This window comes from Ochotona curzoniae, unplaced genomic scaffold (genome assembly GCF_017591425.1).
Source record: "Ochotona curzoniae isolate NIBS_2020 unplaced genomic scaffold, NIBS_Ocur_1.0 contig_2210, whole genome shotgun sequence".
Lineage (NCBI taxonomy): Eukaryota > Metazoa > Chordata > Mammalia > Lagomorpha > Ochotonidae > Ochotona > Ochotona curzoniae.
The window spans coordinates 4,673,472-4,689,170 of record NW_024465369.1 but is presented as its reverse complement, the minus strand read 5'-3'; the positions used below and the strand labels follow the sequence as shown (position 1 = coordinate 4,689,170).

At 37.0% G+C, this 15,699-nt stretch overlaps 1 protein-coding gene across 1 annotated transcript in view; it reads right to left on the bottom strand.

The window, feature by feature from the left end:
• The window catches only part of THSD7B (thrombospondin type 1 domain containing 7B), a 717,619-nt gene that overhangs the window by 550,784 nt on the left and 151,136 nt on the right, over nucleotides 1-15,699 (bottom strand). The gene's annotated exons all lie outside the window — the stretch shown is intronic.

The window sequence follows — 15,699 nt, the reverse complement described above, 5'->3', positions numbered from 1 at the left end:
GGAACTTAATATCCATGTTTAGAGTCAAACAGATAAAGCAGAAATAGTAAAGATTACCAAAATAATCCCTAAGAATGTAATCAATAAGAAACACATAAAAATACATTTTCTTCTCAAGTATACAAAGAATATTCACAAGAACTATAGATTATAGATTATAATTATAATTATAGATCAAAACACAAAGAAAAAAATCAGTAGGTTCTAGAAAGTAGAACTGTCAAAAGCAAGGACTGCTTACAATGCAATAAAACAAAGTGAAAAGTGAGACAAACAAAAACAAGATACATGGTTTTTTCCATCTGGAAATTAAAATAGCTGCCATTAAATCAGTCTTGGCCAAGAGGTAAACCACAAAGAGAAACTACAGAATTTATGGGAAAAAATAATAAAACTCTATACATCCATCCCAATCTACAGATTCCATTTCAAGCAGTCGTCAGAGAAAACCTGAAAACACTAAACATATTGGTACAAGTAAAAATAAATCAAATCACACATTCTAAAGTATTAGAAAAAGGCAACGATATTTAAAGGAGCTATGAGTAACTAAAAATATGTAGGAATAAGGCAGAAAACCTAACAACAGTAAATAAACAAAACCTTGTGAAATTTTCACAAACCAGTATTGCAAACAATAACCAAGGAGAATAACAACGCATGAATAAAAACAAGAAATGCTGTACGTTAAAACTCCTAATAAAGCATAGACAACAATGGGGCTGTGTGACAGTAGCAGGTTTGACCACTGGCTGACACACTTGCTTTCCATATGGGCAGCAGATTAAGTCCTGGCTGCCCCATTTCTGATCCAGCTCCCTGCTATGGCAACTGGGAAAGCAGCAGGTACAAGACCTTAGACTCTGGTCACCTAAATGGCAGCTCCATTATGATGTTCCTGCCAGCCCTAGCCCCTCACGCTGCAGTCACCTGGAGAGTGAACCCTGTCCTCCAAATACGCACGTTTCACAAGGATAGGCATCACTGAAAATGATCTTGAAAAGTGAGAGGAAATAAATCATTGTGTTCATACATGTGGATGTGGTCTACCAAAACTAACAACAATATGGACAGAACAAAATTAACTCCAAACAGGAAAAGTTTCCAGACAAATACTTAACCCTCCATAAAATAAAAAATAAAAACATTTAATGAAGATGGTTTCATAAATTATTTCTGCAAAACATTCAATGATTAGATGATTCTAATATTATCTAAATTGCTTAGAACATGCAAAGAAAAATATCTACATTCATTATGTGAATCAAATAAAATGGGATTTTAACTTGGTTAAGAGAACAAAAATTAGATAAACATGGGGTAACATATATTCAGGTATGTTTCAGTGTTAAAAAAATGTATTGCTAGAATTCACTAAATAGATGCAAAGATTTAAAATAATATGACTATAAACAGAAGCGTTTTTTTTAAAAAAAAAAAAGACTTCCATGAAATTCAATATCCATGCTGAACAAAATTATTTCGAGACAAAAAGGAATCGATGGGTTTGTTCGCGATTAAGCATGTAAGCATAACTTACAAGAACAGGTATAATAACACTCTCCCCAAGGGATGCCTTCATCCCCACAATCTGTGTATTATTTCAAATTGTGAAAAATGATACTTTTCATCTGTGATTAAATTAAGGATCTTAAGATGATACCACTATCAGAAAGAAAAATTAATATTATCTAACTAAACTTGTTTGCAGTGGTCCTTTAATCCATCCACCATACTTACCATGCTGATAACCTGAACAATACTAAAAATGCTTCTAAAGCTTAATTACTGAACTATGGTAATTAAATTATCTAAATGTCCAAATTTATAATTTGTTCCAATAAACTTTGGTTGTACAAACACAACAAGCTACAATTCAACTGCCGGGGGAAAAAAAACAAAAAGTGAAGGACTTGAGTAAATGACAGTTATTCACAGTAAGTTATCCAATAAAATGTGATCACAGAATGTCACCTTTGTAATAAAGATGAAAAAATAAGGCATGAAGAAGCATAGGAGGGTAAGATGGGAAATAAAAACATTGGTTATTTAATTGGAGTAAGACGCCTCTAAAAATGACTACTATACTTGACACACGTGGCAAAGTTATTTTGATGTTCAATACCTTCAAAAATACAACAGAATCAATGTAAAGGACAAATAAAATCTATAATGAAAATATGACCTTAAAAAAAAAAACTTATCTTCCATTTTCTCCCTCACCAAAATAACTAGCAGATAGATGTTCTGCTTCTGCTTTGAAAGAACAATTTCTAAAAAAGACTTGTGTTGTTTGGGGGTCTGCATTTCTTTGTGTCTGATAATGTGAGAATGAATAGGAAAGAGAAATTTATTTCCAAATCTATTGTAGTAGCAGAGATTTTTTAAAAAAAATTACAATAGATCTGAGCTTTTAAAATGATTTTTTATAGTCTAAAATTTTATTATCCCTCTGATGCTTTTTTAGACCCTGGTGTGTTTATCTAAGTAAAGTGGTCTGAAAATTTAAAGTGTATTCAACTTGAATCAAATGATCAAAGTTCTTAAAAGACTGTCCATATAAAATGTTCTTCTATATAAAAATAAAACCCATTCATCAGAATCACATTCAAACAAATATGAATCACTTTTTTACTCAGTCTTCCTATACTAAAACTTAAATTATTCAACTCAGTTATACTCTTACTCTGTAAAGAAAATAGACACAACATGAAACAAACAAAAAACAATCTGAATTACTTAATTTCACAAAATACTGTAAATAGTCAATAGTAATAGCATCATTGGAGCCAGGGATGCCAGTTTGAGTCCTGGCTGCTCTACTTCCAATCCAACTCCCCAGTAAAAGCAGAATTAAGTGTTTAGGCCCATGTAACTAGGTGGGAGACTGCGAAGAGGCTCCTGGCTTCAAACAAGCCCAGCTCTGACTATTGTGGTGATTTGAGGAGTTAACGATTCTCTCTCTCTTTCCCTCCCCCTCCTTTCTCTCCTCCCTCCCTCTCTCCTTTCTCATCTCTTTGTAGCTCTGCCTTTCAAGTAGATAAATTAAAAATAATAAAAATAGTATCCATGATATCCAAGAAAATATGAATTGACAGCTGTTTGACAGCCATGTGAAACGTAATAATGAAAACCTAAGGATGCTTTTGTCAAAACATAAAAATTAAGATATGCAATGAGACAATTAAAAAATCTGTAACTCAATAGGCAGATCAATGATGAGGGTGCAGAGTAGCACAAAGAGCAATACAACTGCCTCGTGTATTGCAAAATAATTGTGAAGGGCAAATAGCTTGCAGTGATTATCAAAAGTCACAGCAATCAATAAGACAGCTAGTAAAGGGCATTAATTAAAGCTCTGTGGTGTCCTAGATTAAGTGACTTTCAGGAAAGCAAATACTGGGAATTACATTAAGGGGGTAAAGATACATCCTTCTATAAGCAAAATAAAAAACAGACTGCCACTGGCTTCCAGATTACTAAAAGACAGTGATTCTGAAGATAAATAGAAGCACAGAGTTTAAAAAAAAAAAATCAGTGCCTGAGGACAAATAGTAATCCTCAAAGGAAACTTAAAGTTCACTGCCAAAGACAACAGATGAAATAAAGAACATTTTCCTAAATGCATCATCCAATCCATAAGAAAATAATAATAATAATAAAGCATGCATTTTACAGAGTTACCATTCAGCATTTCTGGCTACAATCCTGGAAAACTGTGCCAATGCAGTTTATTAACTTGGATTGAACTAAGACAATCTTGTTACCACATGGTCCAGATATAAAGTCTGATGTTCACTTTTGACAATTCAGATATAGAAGTGTCTTTATCTAACACTGGAGTATATGAATAATTTTGTTAACCTCTGAAGAAAAGGGGGAAAAGATGTTACAGATTCCATGGTACAATGCACAAAGCTGTCTGGACTCAATATTCCTCCTAGAACTCAAGTGAGTGCATGAAGATTTCTGTTTTCCACTGTGGCACAGAAAGAACATGGAAATAGGCACTCCTGTCCTCATAGTAAGAAAACATTTTAAACAAACTGATGAACCCTTAACTCCACTAGAAAATTTAATTCAGGGGTGGGGTCATCCCAGTGCCTATAAAACTGTGTCACATAATGCAGTGTAATTAATAATTTTTTTAAGAAAGAAAATTTAATTAAGGAGGGAAATGGTTTTCCTTCAAAATGGAGAGAGAAACAGGCAGAGACAGAGAGTAACAAACAACTTATTAGAGGAAAAGCCCTGTGAGGAGTCAGCAACAGAACCAGTACCAAAATTGAAACTCTGAATGACAACTTAGGGAAGGTTCTACGCTGGCATGTTTGACAGAATTCCTAAGCGGGCCAGGCCTGCCAGGGACCCCACACCTGCAGTATCCTCTCTAGAAGAACACTGTCAGTTTCTCACAGCGCACAGAGAAAAGTATCCTTATTCTTCCTGCACAGAGGAAGGAGGCAGTGTTTTTGTTTAAATGTACTGCCAATGTTTTCTTCCTAAAACCTGCCCTCAATGGGAACCAATTAACCATAGCCTAACCAGAGTTTAACCAGAGCTTAACTGACAGGCAATGAGAAACATTCCCCAATGCAGGTCCTCAAGCCTTCTTGCCTTACTGAAGATAGGAAAATCTAAGAAACATTTGGGAAGGTCACAGTCCAGAGATACAGCTCCATAAAACATCAATAGCTAATCACAGGACTGTAGAATCCTTCTCCTACCCCCAAAACTTAGCACGACATCAGCAGGGCTGGCACATAATCAACAGCTTGCAAACTGAAGAAGGTTCAAACAAAGGGCAAGGAAAACACAACAGAAAAACAGAACAAACTTCAATACAAATATCCGCGAGGACATCTGTCCACCAGATATGCACTTAAGATCTACTTGTTTTTGTTCCTTTTGACCAGCAAGTCATGCGCAACTTTTTCCTTTCAGAATTTAAAATGATTTTAAAATGTTTGACACACATTTATCTCGGATGTTTTCTTTGTGTTTTCAAACTTTTTAAACACAAAGAAAACATCCGGGAGAAATGTATATGTCAGAGACCCAGGGAATTATCCTGCCGGAAAATAACTATGATGATAAAGCCAAGACTGTAAAGAATATAGTGGGCATTGCACAAAAACAGATGGGATCCAAGACAGAAACTTTAAGAAATAAAAGGAATTGATGGAAAAAAAAATTAATAGAATTATAAAATGTCCTTTGATGCCTTCATAAATAGACTAGATATAATGCCTAAAAGAACACATTAATGAAATTGAAAAATGTCAACAGCAATTCCTAAGAAACAGACCCAACAAAAGACACATGAAAAATACAGTATCCAAGTACTGCATTAAAATGAAAAATGGTGGGCCCGGCACGGTGGCCTAGCAGCTAAAGCCCGCACCTTGAACGCAATGGGATCCCAATACGGGTGCCAGTTCTAATTCTGGCAGACCCGCTTTCCATCCAACTCCCTGCTTCTGACCTGGGAAAGCAGTTGAGGATGGCCCAAAGCTTTGGGACCCTGCACCCGCAAGGGAGACCAGGAAGAGGTCCTGGCTCCCAGCTTCAGATTGGCTTAGTCCCAGCTGTTGTGCTCACTTGGGGAGAGAATCATCAGACAGAAGATCTTTCTCTCTGTCCTTCCTCCTCTTTTTATATCTGACTTGTCAATAAAAATTTTTAAAAATTTAAAAACAATGGTGTGACAGTTATATACTGAGAATATTGGGAGGAACGTAAAGAAAGGCAATAATCGAAGCTTTCCAAGTAACAATATTTGAGATTTCACCAAAATTAATGACAGATGCTTAGGGCACACAACGAACAGAAAAAGCAAAAGCAACCATGAGGACATATGATATTTAAACTTTAGAAAATCAGAGACAAAGCAAAACAATTTTCAAAGTGGCTATGAGGATGGAGTCAGGGAAGACACCTTACCTACAGAGAAGTAACGATAAGACATGAGCCAGCACTTCAGAATCAACTTTGAAAGAAAAACAAAGTATACTATTGAAAGAACAATTTTATGAAACTGAAATATAGATTCTTAAATTATCCTTCAAATTAAAACAGAAGTATAGACTGCCAAACCAAAGTTATGGGGGCTCGGCTATCAGAAGGCTTGCTTTGCAAACAGCAAATGGTAATACAAATACAACATTTACAACATGCATCTTTCAAATTGAAGATTGATAATTGAAGGCAAAAAAAAATTATTCAGGCCCGGCACGATGGCACAGTGGGTTAAGGTCCTCGCCTTGCACGCCCGGGATTTCATATGGGCTGCCGGTTCTAGTTCCCGGCAGCCCAGCTTCCCTTCCAGCTCCCTGCCTGTGGCCTGGGAAAGCAGTCGAGGACGGCCCAAAGCTTTGGGACCCTGCACCCTCGTGGGAGACCCAAAGAGGCTCCTGGCTTTGGACCGGCATAGCATCGGCTGTTGCACTCACTTGGGGAGTGAATCATTGGACAGACGGAAGATCTTCCTCTCTGTCCCTCCTCTCTGTATATCCACCTTTCCAATAAAAATAAAATAAAATCTTTAAAAAATTATTCAAAATCAGGCCTGGTGTGATCACCTAGTGGCTAATGTCTTCACCTTTAACGCTCTGGGATCCCATTCGGGCACTGGTTCTAATCCTAGCAGCCCTGCTTTCCATCCAGCTCCCTGCCTGTGGCCTGGGAAAGCAGTTGAGGATGGCCCAAAGCCTTGGGACCCTGGGCTCCTGGCTTTGGATTGGCTCAGTTCCAGCCGTTGTGGTCACTTGGGGAGTGAATCATTGGATGGAAGATCTTCCTCTGTATATTCACCTTTCCAATAAAAAATAAATAAATCTTTAAAAAAAGTTTTTAAAAATTCAAAATAATACCAATAATGGATGTGGGAATTCTAGGTGATGAGTCAAGAAAACTAATGACAACTGTGTGGTAATGAATGGGTGGAGGGCCTGGCAATGCTCCTGTCAGGTCCTTATTCTCCCCCTCTGAAATATATAAGCATTTGAAAGTAGAATCTTGCTAGTTCATAAATATGTATTTCCAATTCCAGGGAAGCCAAGGGAAAAGTTTTAAAAAGGATAAATGAGGAGGAATCAAGATGGTGGAATAGCATAAGGACATGTTTTAACAGATGGAGAGTCATTATCCAGAATGTGCAGAGTGGGCACATTCCAGAAAATAGGAGAGGACAGGCCTGCAGCAGAGGGACACAGGAAAGCTGCAGATACGATGGAGTGGCGTTGCAGTGATCAGACACCACAGTGGCAGTCAGCTAGTGGTAATCTGAGCTTCACCAGCAGCCAGGTGGGAAGGGAAGTTCACTGGGAGCTGAGGAGGTAAACCCAGGCAAAGGACTGCTCATCCTGCTGATTTGTTTAATCCGACTAGGAGCAGAGACAGAACAGCCGGCCCCAAAGAGGCAGTGCAGTAACAGGATGGATTCCAAAGTCCAGACCATGATCAGTGCCACATTGGGCACTATTCTGTGTACTGTGGCAAACACTGTGGGATTGGAAGGACAACAACAAATTGAGCATGCACTGAGCCAGGAGTAAAGTAGTTTCTAGCCCAGTGCATTGCACTGGTACCTATAAAACAAAACAAAGCAAGACAAAACAGAGTAAGGGCAAACTTAGAGGCACAGCAGGTTGGAATGCCACTTAGAACATTGCCGTCCCATACTGGAGCAATGATTTGAATCTTGACTGTTCCACTTCTGATTCACCTTCCTTCTGTCATGTCTCAGAAGGCAGTAGATGCTGCTTAAATATGCTTAAGTACTCAGGTCACTGCCACCAACTCAGCAGGCACCATCAGGGTCCTTGGCTCCTGGCTTCTCCCAGGTCCACCCTTAGACATTGCAGAGAATAGGGAAAAACTAACAAAACTCGACTCCTTCCACTAACCCCCCCTCTCTCTTTTCATTCTCTCCCTCCTCCCTCCATCTTTATGTATATCCCTTTCTTTGTCTCTGCTTAACACTCTGCACCACAAATGAATTAAAATATTCTTTCAAAAAAAAAAACAGAGATTGTCATAGGAAAATCAATTTATGTAGATAGTAAAGGGCCTGAGACAAACACTGATAACATAAATGAAAACAAAATTGCAGCATTTATAATTTCAGATCAAGAAAAATTTTCAGCAAATTACCAGAGATTAATAAAGATATCACATAATGACACCTTGTCTAAGAAAATATAATAATCCTTAATATGTATATACACAGCAATGTAGTGTCAAATGCATGAGGCAAGCTTGAGATAATTGCAAAGAGGAAGAGGAAAATTCACTGTCACAATTGGAGACGCTATTAGTCATGGACAGAACAACCGCACGTCAAAATAAAGTTGGACCAAAGAGCTCCGTCAATTGGATCTAACATTTGAAGTATATTTCCTCCACAAAACACATTCTTCTCAAGCTCACATGAGCTAATCATCCAGACAGAACCAAATTCTAGGTTACAAAAAATACCTTAACAATGAAAACGTGCCCCCAGAATATAACAGAGTTAAAGCGGACATCAGTAACTGCAGGGTAGGGAGGGAGCTTTAAAACAACTGAAGATGAAATAACACAGTACCAAATAACAAAAAGATCAAAGGAGAAACTTCATGAGACACAAAAAAGACTGTTTACCCAACTCCAATTGAAAATCAACTTACCAAAATTGCCAGATGCAAAGAAATCAGTGCTTGTTGGGAAATTCACAGCATTGAATATACGTATTAAAAATTAAGAAATACCTAAACTCAATAACCTAAATTTCTGTTCTATGACACTAGAAAAGAGATTATAAATCCAAAGTAAGCAGAAAAATGGCTGAAATATTAGTAATAGTTAATTTCACATTATGGCATCCATGCAGGAATCCAAAATCTGGACAAGCTCCTGTCCCTTAAATAAAATGGCATAGTATTTGCATATAGCATATATATATGATCTATTTCATGTTTCTGGATAACTTCCAATACATAATACAATGTGCATCTTATGTAGATAATTTCTATATGATGATCTTTACAAAATCATCAAAAAAGTCTGTGCATATTCATTATCAATTATTTTTTGTTTTTAAACCTTTTTGATCTGTGGTTGACTTTATATTTATCAAGCCCATAGATACAAAGGTCCAATCTTATTTTTACAATATATTATTTTAATTAGTATATATGTAATACTGTTAACATCAGTTGTAGATTTCTTAATAATCAAAAATACCAGCATTTTAATTGAAAGCAGTAAAATTGGAACTAGAAAGTCATTAAACAAATCAAATTTGTTCCTTGAAAAAACTGGCAATTAAACTGATAAATCTCTAGCCTGATTCACTAATTAAAATCAGAGACACACAGTACTAATATGAGAAACAAAATTTGGTAATTATTAATGATCTCAGCTATTTGCAAGATAATGGAAAGGCATTATAAAATTTTTATTACACAGATTTCTGTAAGGAATCCCAAATGGAATGAATGGATGAATTATTTGAAATCCACAATTTGTGAGTTCACACAGAAACTCAATCTGAAAAGGATTGTATCTATAAATGAAATTGAACCCATAATTAATAACTTTCAAAACAAAAGCAGTAAGACCAACTCTCTCACCTTGAATTCTTTAAAACATGTAAGTCAGAAAATAAGATACACCACTTCTCAACAAGCAAAAATCAGAGAACATTTTTCCCAATGTTCTATTTCTATCAGGCCAGCAATGCACCAATATCACAATCAAAGACATTAAATAGAAGTATAATAAAGGTCAACATCACTCATAAATACAGATGCAAAAAATCCTCAACAAAACACTAACAAATTAAATGTAGTACTACATAAAAGAATTACGTATCACCATCAAGTGAAATATATTCCACTCACACAAGGCTGGTTCAAAGAATTGAAACTAGATTAATGTGATTCATCGTATCAAAACTGAAGAAGAAATTACATTCATATCCACAGATACAGGAGAAATCTGATAATATTTAGTAATAATTCATGATTTTTAAATCATGAAACTAGAAATAGAGAATGACTACCCTGACTTGAACATCTACCAAAGAAGAAAAAAAGAGAAGGAGAAAGAGAAGACATGTTGGAGTTAATAACATGCACAATGATGACAGACTAGATGCCAATAAAAGGCACCAACCATGTATATTTAACATTGCACTGGAAATCCTAAGCTAATATAAGAAGGCAAGAAGACTGAGCTATATATGTTCTGAGAAAACAATGATTTAACTGGTGTTTTAGACAGATGGCATGCCTGAGAAAATAATGCAAAAGAATCAGGAACAACAAAAATCCCTGGAATCCTACACATGAAAATAATTACATGGCTTTCTTCTATATTAGCAGTGAACAAGTGAAATCCAGAATTAAAACTATAATTCCATTCTTATCTTCACCAAAAAAGCCATATAAATCTGATACAATATGTATAAACTATTTTTAAAAACCTCAAAACTGGTCAAATACATCAAAGAAGATATAAATAAATGAAGAGATCTTCCATATACATAGATGGAGGAATCGGTATTATCTAGATACTACTAACTCCAAAACTGTCTGTGAATTGCAGACAAGATCAATCACAGTTATGTTAATTTGTATATACCAACAAACGAATTCAAAAGTGTATATGGAAAGAAAAGACCACAAACAACCAATACAGTACTATAGAATAAATTAAAACTACTGGCACTAACCTATACCCAGAATTACTATAAAATGTAGGTATTTGATCCAATGCACTATTGATGAAAAATGGCTATGCAGATCAATGAAACAAATGTACAACAAAGGGAAGAATTGGAGTGGCCCAAGAACTCAGGTGCTTCCCCTCTCAATCAATACAATACACTGAAACAGACACACAGTTAACTAATCTTTCACAAAGAACACGGGCAAATCAATGAAGAAATGATGGATTTCAAGAAGTGATACTGGCACAACTACTTAACTCATGTACAACAAAACACAAAACAAACAGGAAATACAGTGTCACCTCTACTGGGGCACAGTAAGTTAAGCTGCCTCCTGAGATGCTAGCATCCCAAATGAATATAAGATCATGTCAGGCTGCTCCCCGTCCAATCTAGCTCCCTGAAAATGTGCCTGGAAAACGAAGGGGTATGGCACAAATACCTGGACTCCTGTGCTTGATGTAGGAGAACATGAAGCTTCTGGCTTAAGCCCAGTCCTTACTGTTTAGGGCATTTGGGGGAGAGAATCAGTGGATGGAAATTTATTCATCCATCCATTCATTCTCTTTCTCTCTCAGCAACTCTGCTTTTCAAAGAAATACACCCTAAAAAATAAATAAAGGGGCCAGCACAATAATGGAATTGGTTAGGTTACTGTGGCAGTAACAGCCTCCCAAAACAACACCCATTGGATTTCTGGGTGCTGCACATCTAACGCACCTGAGGAAGCAGTGAGAGAATGACCTATGTGCTTAGGACCCTGTCACCATGTGGGAAACTTAAATGAAGTTATGGCTGCTAGGTTTGGCCTGACCCAGAACTGACTATTGCAGACATTTGGGGGAGTGATTCAGCAGATGCAAGACTTCTCCCTGCAACTCTCTTCCAAATAAATCTTTTTAAAAAGTGAATATAGATTTGGACCTCAATCCTCTCAAACACTCAAAACAACAACAACAACAAAATCCTCAATAGAGCTACAGATATAAAGCAGAACTATTAAACTCCTAGAAAACATAGGAGAAAAATATGGTTGTCCTTTCATTTCATGATTTATTTTAACAAACAACACACAAAAAAAGAATGATCTCTGAAATAAATATTGAGAAAGTAGACTTCATTAAAATTAATGAGTTCTCTATGAAAGACACTGTTTTAAAAAAGGAAACGATGAACTACAGAGTGGAAAGAAGTATTTGTAGAAGACACACATGATAAACAACTGTTATCCCAAATTTAAAATGCTAGAGTAAGAAATCAAGTAATTCAGATAAAAGCAGGCAAAAAGAAAAAAAAAAAATCTGAAGACACTTCATCAGGAAAGATAAATAGAAGGCCAAGTAAGCCCCTACAGAAAGGTGTTCAACTTTATATCATTGAAAAGTTATAAATTAAAACAATGAGATATCACTACATATCTACCAGAATGGCAATCATTTGCAACACACACAACAGATGTTGGCTTTGCAAAAACAGAAGGAGCTCTCATTTCTGTTCCTAGTGGAAATGCAAAATCACACAGCTACTTTGAAAAATAATTTGTCTATTTCTTAAAAAACTAGATAGACTCTCACCATACTATACTGTACATCTTATTATTTGTCCAAATGATTTCAAGATTTATGTTGGGCGAGAAAAAGACATGCACATGAACTTTTCTAGCAGCTATATTCATAATCATTAAACCCTGGAGCAGCCAAAATGTCCTTCAACAGTTGAGTGAATAACAAACTGTGGCATGCTACAAGTATTCAATGACAAATATAAACAAGCCATCAAGTCATGAGTACATGGGGGAAATATGAGTTTATATTAGTGCATAAAAGGACTCAATCAGGAACAGCTACATACTGTGAGATTCCATAGGACATACTAAAAAAGGCCAATTTCTGGAGATTGTAAGAAAGATGATCTGTAGTTTTCAGGATTTTGTGGCAAGGGGTAAGGAGATCAACATTGGGTGCACAGGGACCTTTCAAGGATGTGTGATGTTTCTGTATGATAATGTACTGATAGAGTTACATCATCCTATATCTGTCAAACCCGCAGAGTGCACAAACACAAAGAGTAAAGCCAAAAGTGAACAACAGACTTGTGATGATTCTAAATCAATACTGGCTCGTCAATTGTAATAAAGGCATTCATGAACAGAACTATACTTCCCTAAAATTTGAATCTTGAGGGGCCAGCTTGATGTTTCAATTGGCTATTCCTTCCCCTCAAAGCACAGGGATGCCATAGAGGCACCAGTTCATGTCCCAGCTGCCCCACTTCCTATCCATCACCTCAATTGTGGCCTGGGAAAGCTATAAAGAATGGCCCAAAGCCTTGGGACTCTGCACCCATGTGAGAACCGTGAGGCCTCAAAAAGCTCTGGCTCAGCTCCAGCTGTTGCTGCCACTTGGAGAATAAACAAAGGACAAAAGGTCTCTCTCTCTCTTGCTCTTTCTCTCTTTCTCTCTCTCTCTCTGGAAATGTGCCTTCCAATGAAAATAATTTTTTAAATTGAATGTTGACATTCTTATCCACAGCATAAATGTGAGGGCCTCTGGAAAGCAATTAGATTGTGACAATAGCATGAGGGAATGGGCATTTGGACTAAAGCTTATATAGAATTACGAAAATGTGTTTTTACCCTTATAACCCAAATCCATCCACACTTTACCACATAAGGACTCAACAAGATAGCACTCTTGAAGACAAGAGCCCTTTTTAGATACCAAACCCATTTTTTCCTTGAATGTAAACTTGTCAGCCTCTTTAGCTCCTGTTCTTTAAGCTCCATTCAGCAGAGCTTTATGTTATTATTTACTTATGTACCTTAGTTCAGCTTACTGTAACAAACTGCTGCAGATTTGGGTGGAAGCTGGAAGTCTAGTCTCAGAGCACTGTTTAAAACCTTGCTTCTCAGTTGCAGACTTCAACTCCTCATAGTAATCTTGCATGACAAAGAGACAGAACAAGACATTAGATCTCCTTACAGGGTTACTAATCTCATTTGTTGGGCCTTACCTCCTGACCTTAACACATCCCAAAGACTCAATCTCCTAATACCATCTCCTCTAAAATCAGAATTGCAACATATGTGCCACAGGCAATTTGCAAAAAGAAAAAATAGTGTAACTTGATAAAGAAGTGCAGGACAGACTCTATCTGGAATCTTGAGTTCACAAACTACTGGTGTAGGAAACCATGGGCAAAATCCTTAGCCAATGGTCTGCAAGGAGACAATAGTCTGAGACCAAGCTTGAGGTCTGTGCACAAGGGACCACAAATGGGCAATGGTGCAAAGCCACAGGACTGTATGCTTTAGGAAATCATTGAGACAGTCATATTCTGACTTCTGCACTTGGGTCACACTGTTAGCTTCTGATCACCAAGTATTGGATGGTTAACATCAATCTGGGGCAGAGCTGTCAACGTCTGTGCTACATCAATTCCTTCGATTGGAATCCCTAGCATTTCAACAAAAGATGGAGGCAGCAAGTCTTGTAGGTCAACCTCCTTCCCAGGAGAAGGGGGCTTCCCTCTGGCAGACCACTTTCACAGTCTTTATCCTGTGTTTGTCTTATTCCTTATTTTCTCAATTGCATGTTATCCCCTCTCCAACCCTTTTCATGCACGGTAATAGGAACTTTAGAGACAAACACTGATAAATTACAACTCAGAACTATAACAAAATGAGATGCTACTAATTGCTGAATTATTGGGGGGAACTTTATATGTTTATGCTTGATTTCTCTGTAAACCTCAAGCTGATCTTCACAATAAGGTCTATTTTAAAAGAAAAGCAATGGATAAAGTGAACAGAAAGAAATGAAATCTATGGGATACTTATTGCAGTACCACAGTATGGAATATTAAGCAAATGACACTTTTACAAAATACCATATGCACATTCAATCAAATCACCTCCATCATTTGCTTAATCTTTTGGGCTTCATAGAGGTTGGTGATGTGCAAAACAGTCTTCAGGGGACTTGCCAATTGCTTATGACATAAATCAGAATGAAGCAAAAAGATAAAATATATTCATTTATGAACTCAAATGGAACAGAAGCAATCATATTACTCTGCTCATAAATAGCAGAGGAAGTCTTCCATACATCGAGAAAACAGCAACTTTTGATCATGACCAATTCTAGAGACAAGAATTATGCAGTATGGTAATTTAAATACTACTGAAAAGCATCTTTATTTAGAGGAAACCCAGTAACACACTACTGATCCAATTAAATACCTTCTGGCAATGTGGCAGAGTGGTTAAAGTTGCCACTTCTAATGCCAGCATCCTATTCAGGTACCAGTTTGAATTCCAGTTGCTCTACTTCCAATTAAATTCTACTAACACCCTGGGAAAAGCAATGGAAGATGGCTCAAATATTTGGACCCCCCATCACTCACGTAGGAGATCTGAATGAAGCTCCTGGCTGCTGGCTTTGGATCAGCCCCGTCCTGACCTTTGTGACCATCTGGGGAATGAATCATTGCATGCAAGACATCCGTCTCCTCTCTCTGTAATCCCAACGTTCAAAGAAATAATTTTCTCCAACAGACCTTTTTTGCCTGAAATTTCAACTAATTTTTTCAAGATTTTTTTTTTAATCTGAAACACAAAGTTACAGAAAGAGGAAAGAAGAGGTCCATCTTAGGCCACAGCAGCCAAAGCTGGGCCACGCTGAAGTCAGGAACTAAGAACTGCATCTAAGTCTCCCATGTCAGTGGCAATCCTCTGCTGCTTGCCCAGGCACATGAGCAGGCAGTTTCATCAGAAGTGGAGCAGCTGAAATTTCAATCGGTGCCTATTTGGGATGTCTGCATTGCAGCCTGGAGCTTAACTTTCTCACCCAAAGTCTATTTTGAACACATTTATGAACTTATGTCAGACTACTTTAGACTAAAATTTATAAACACAATTATATACATCTATGTACTATATGTATATAGCATGTGTAATGAATAACTGAAAAGTGAACTATTGCACA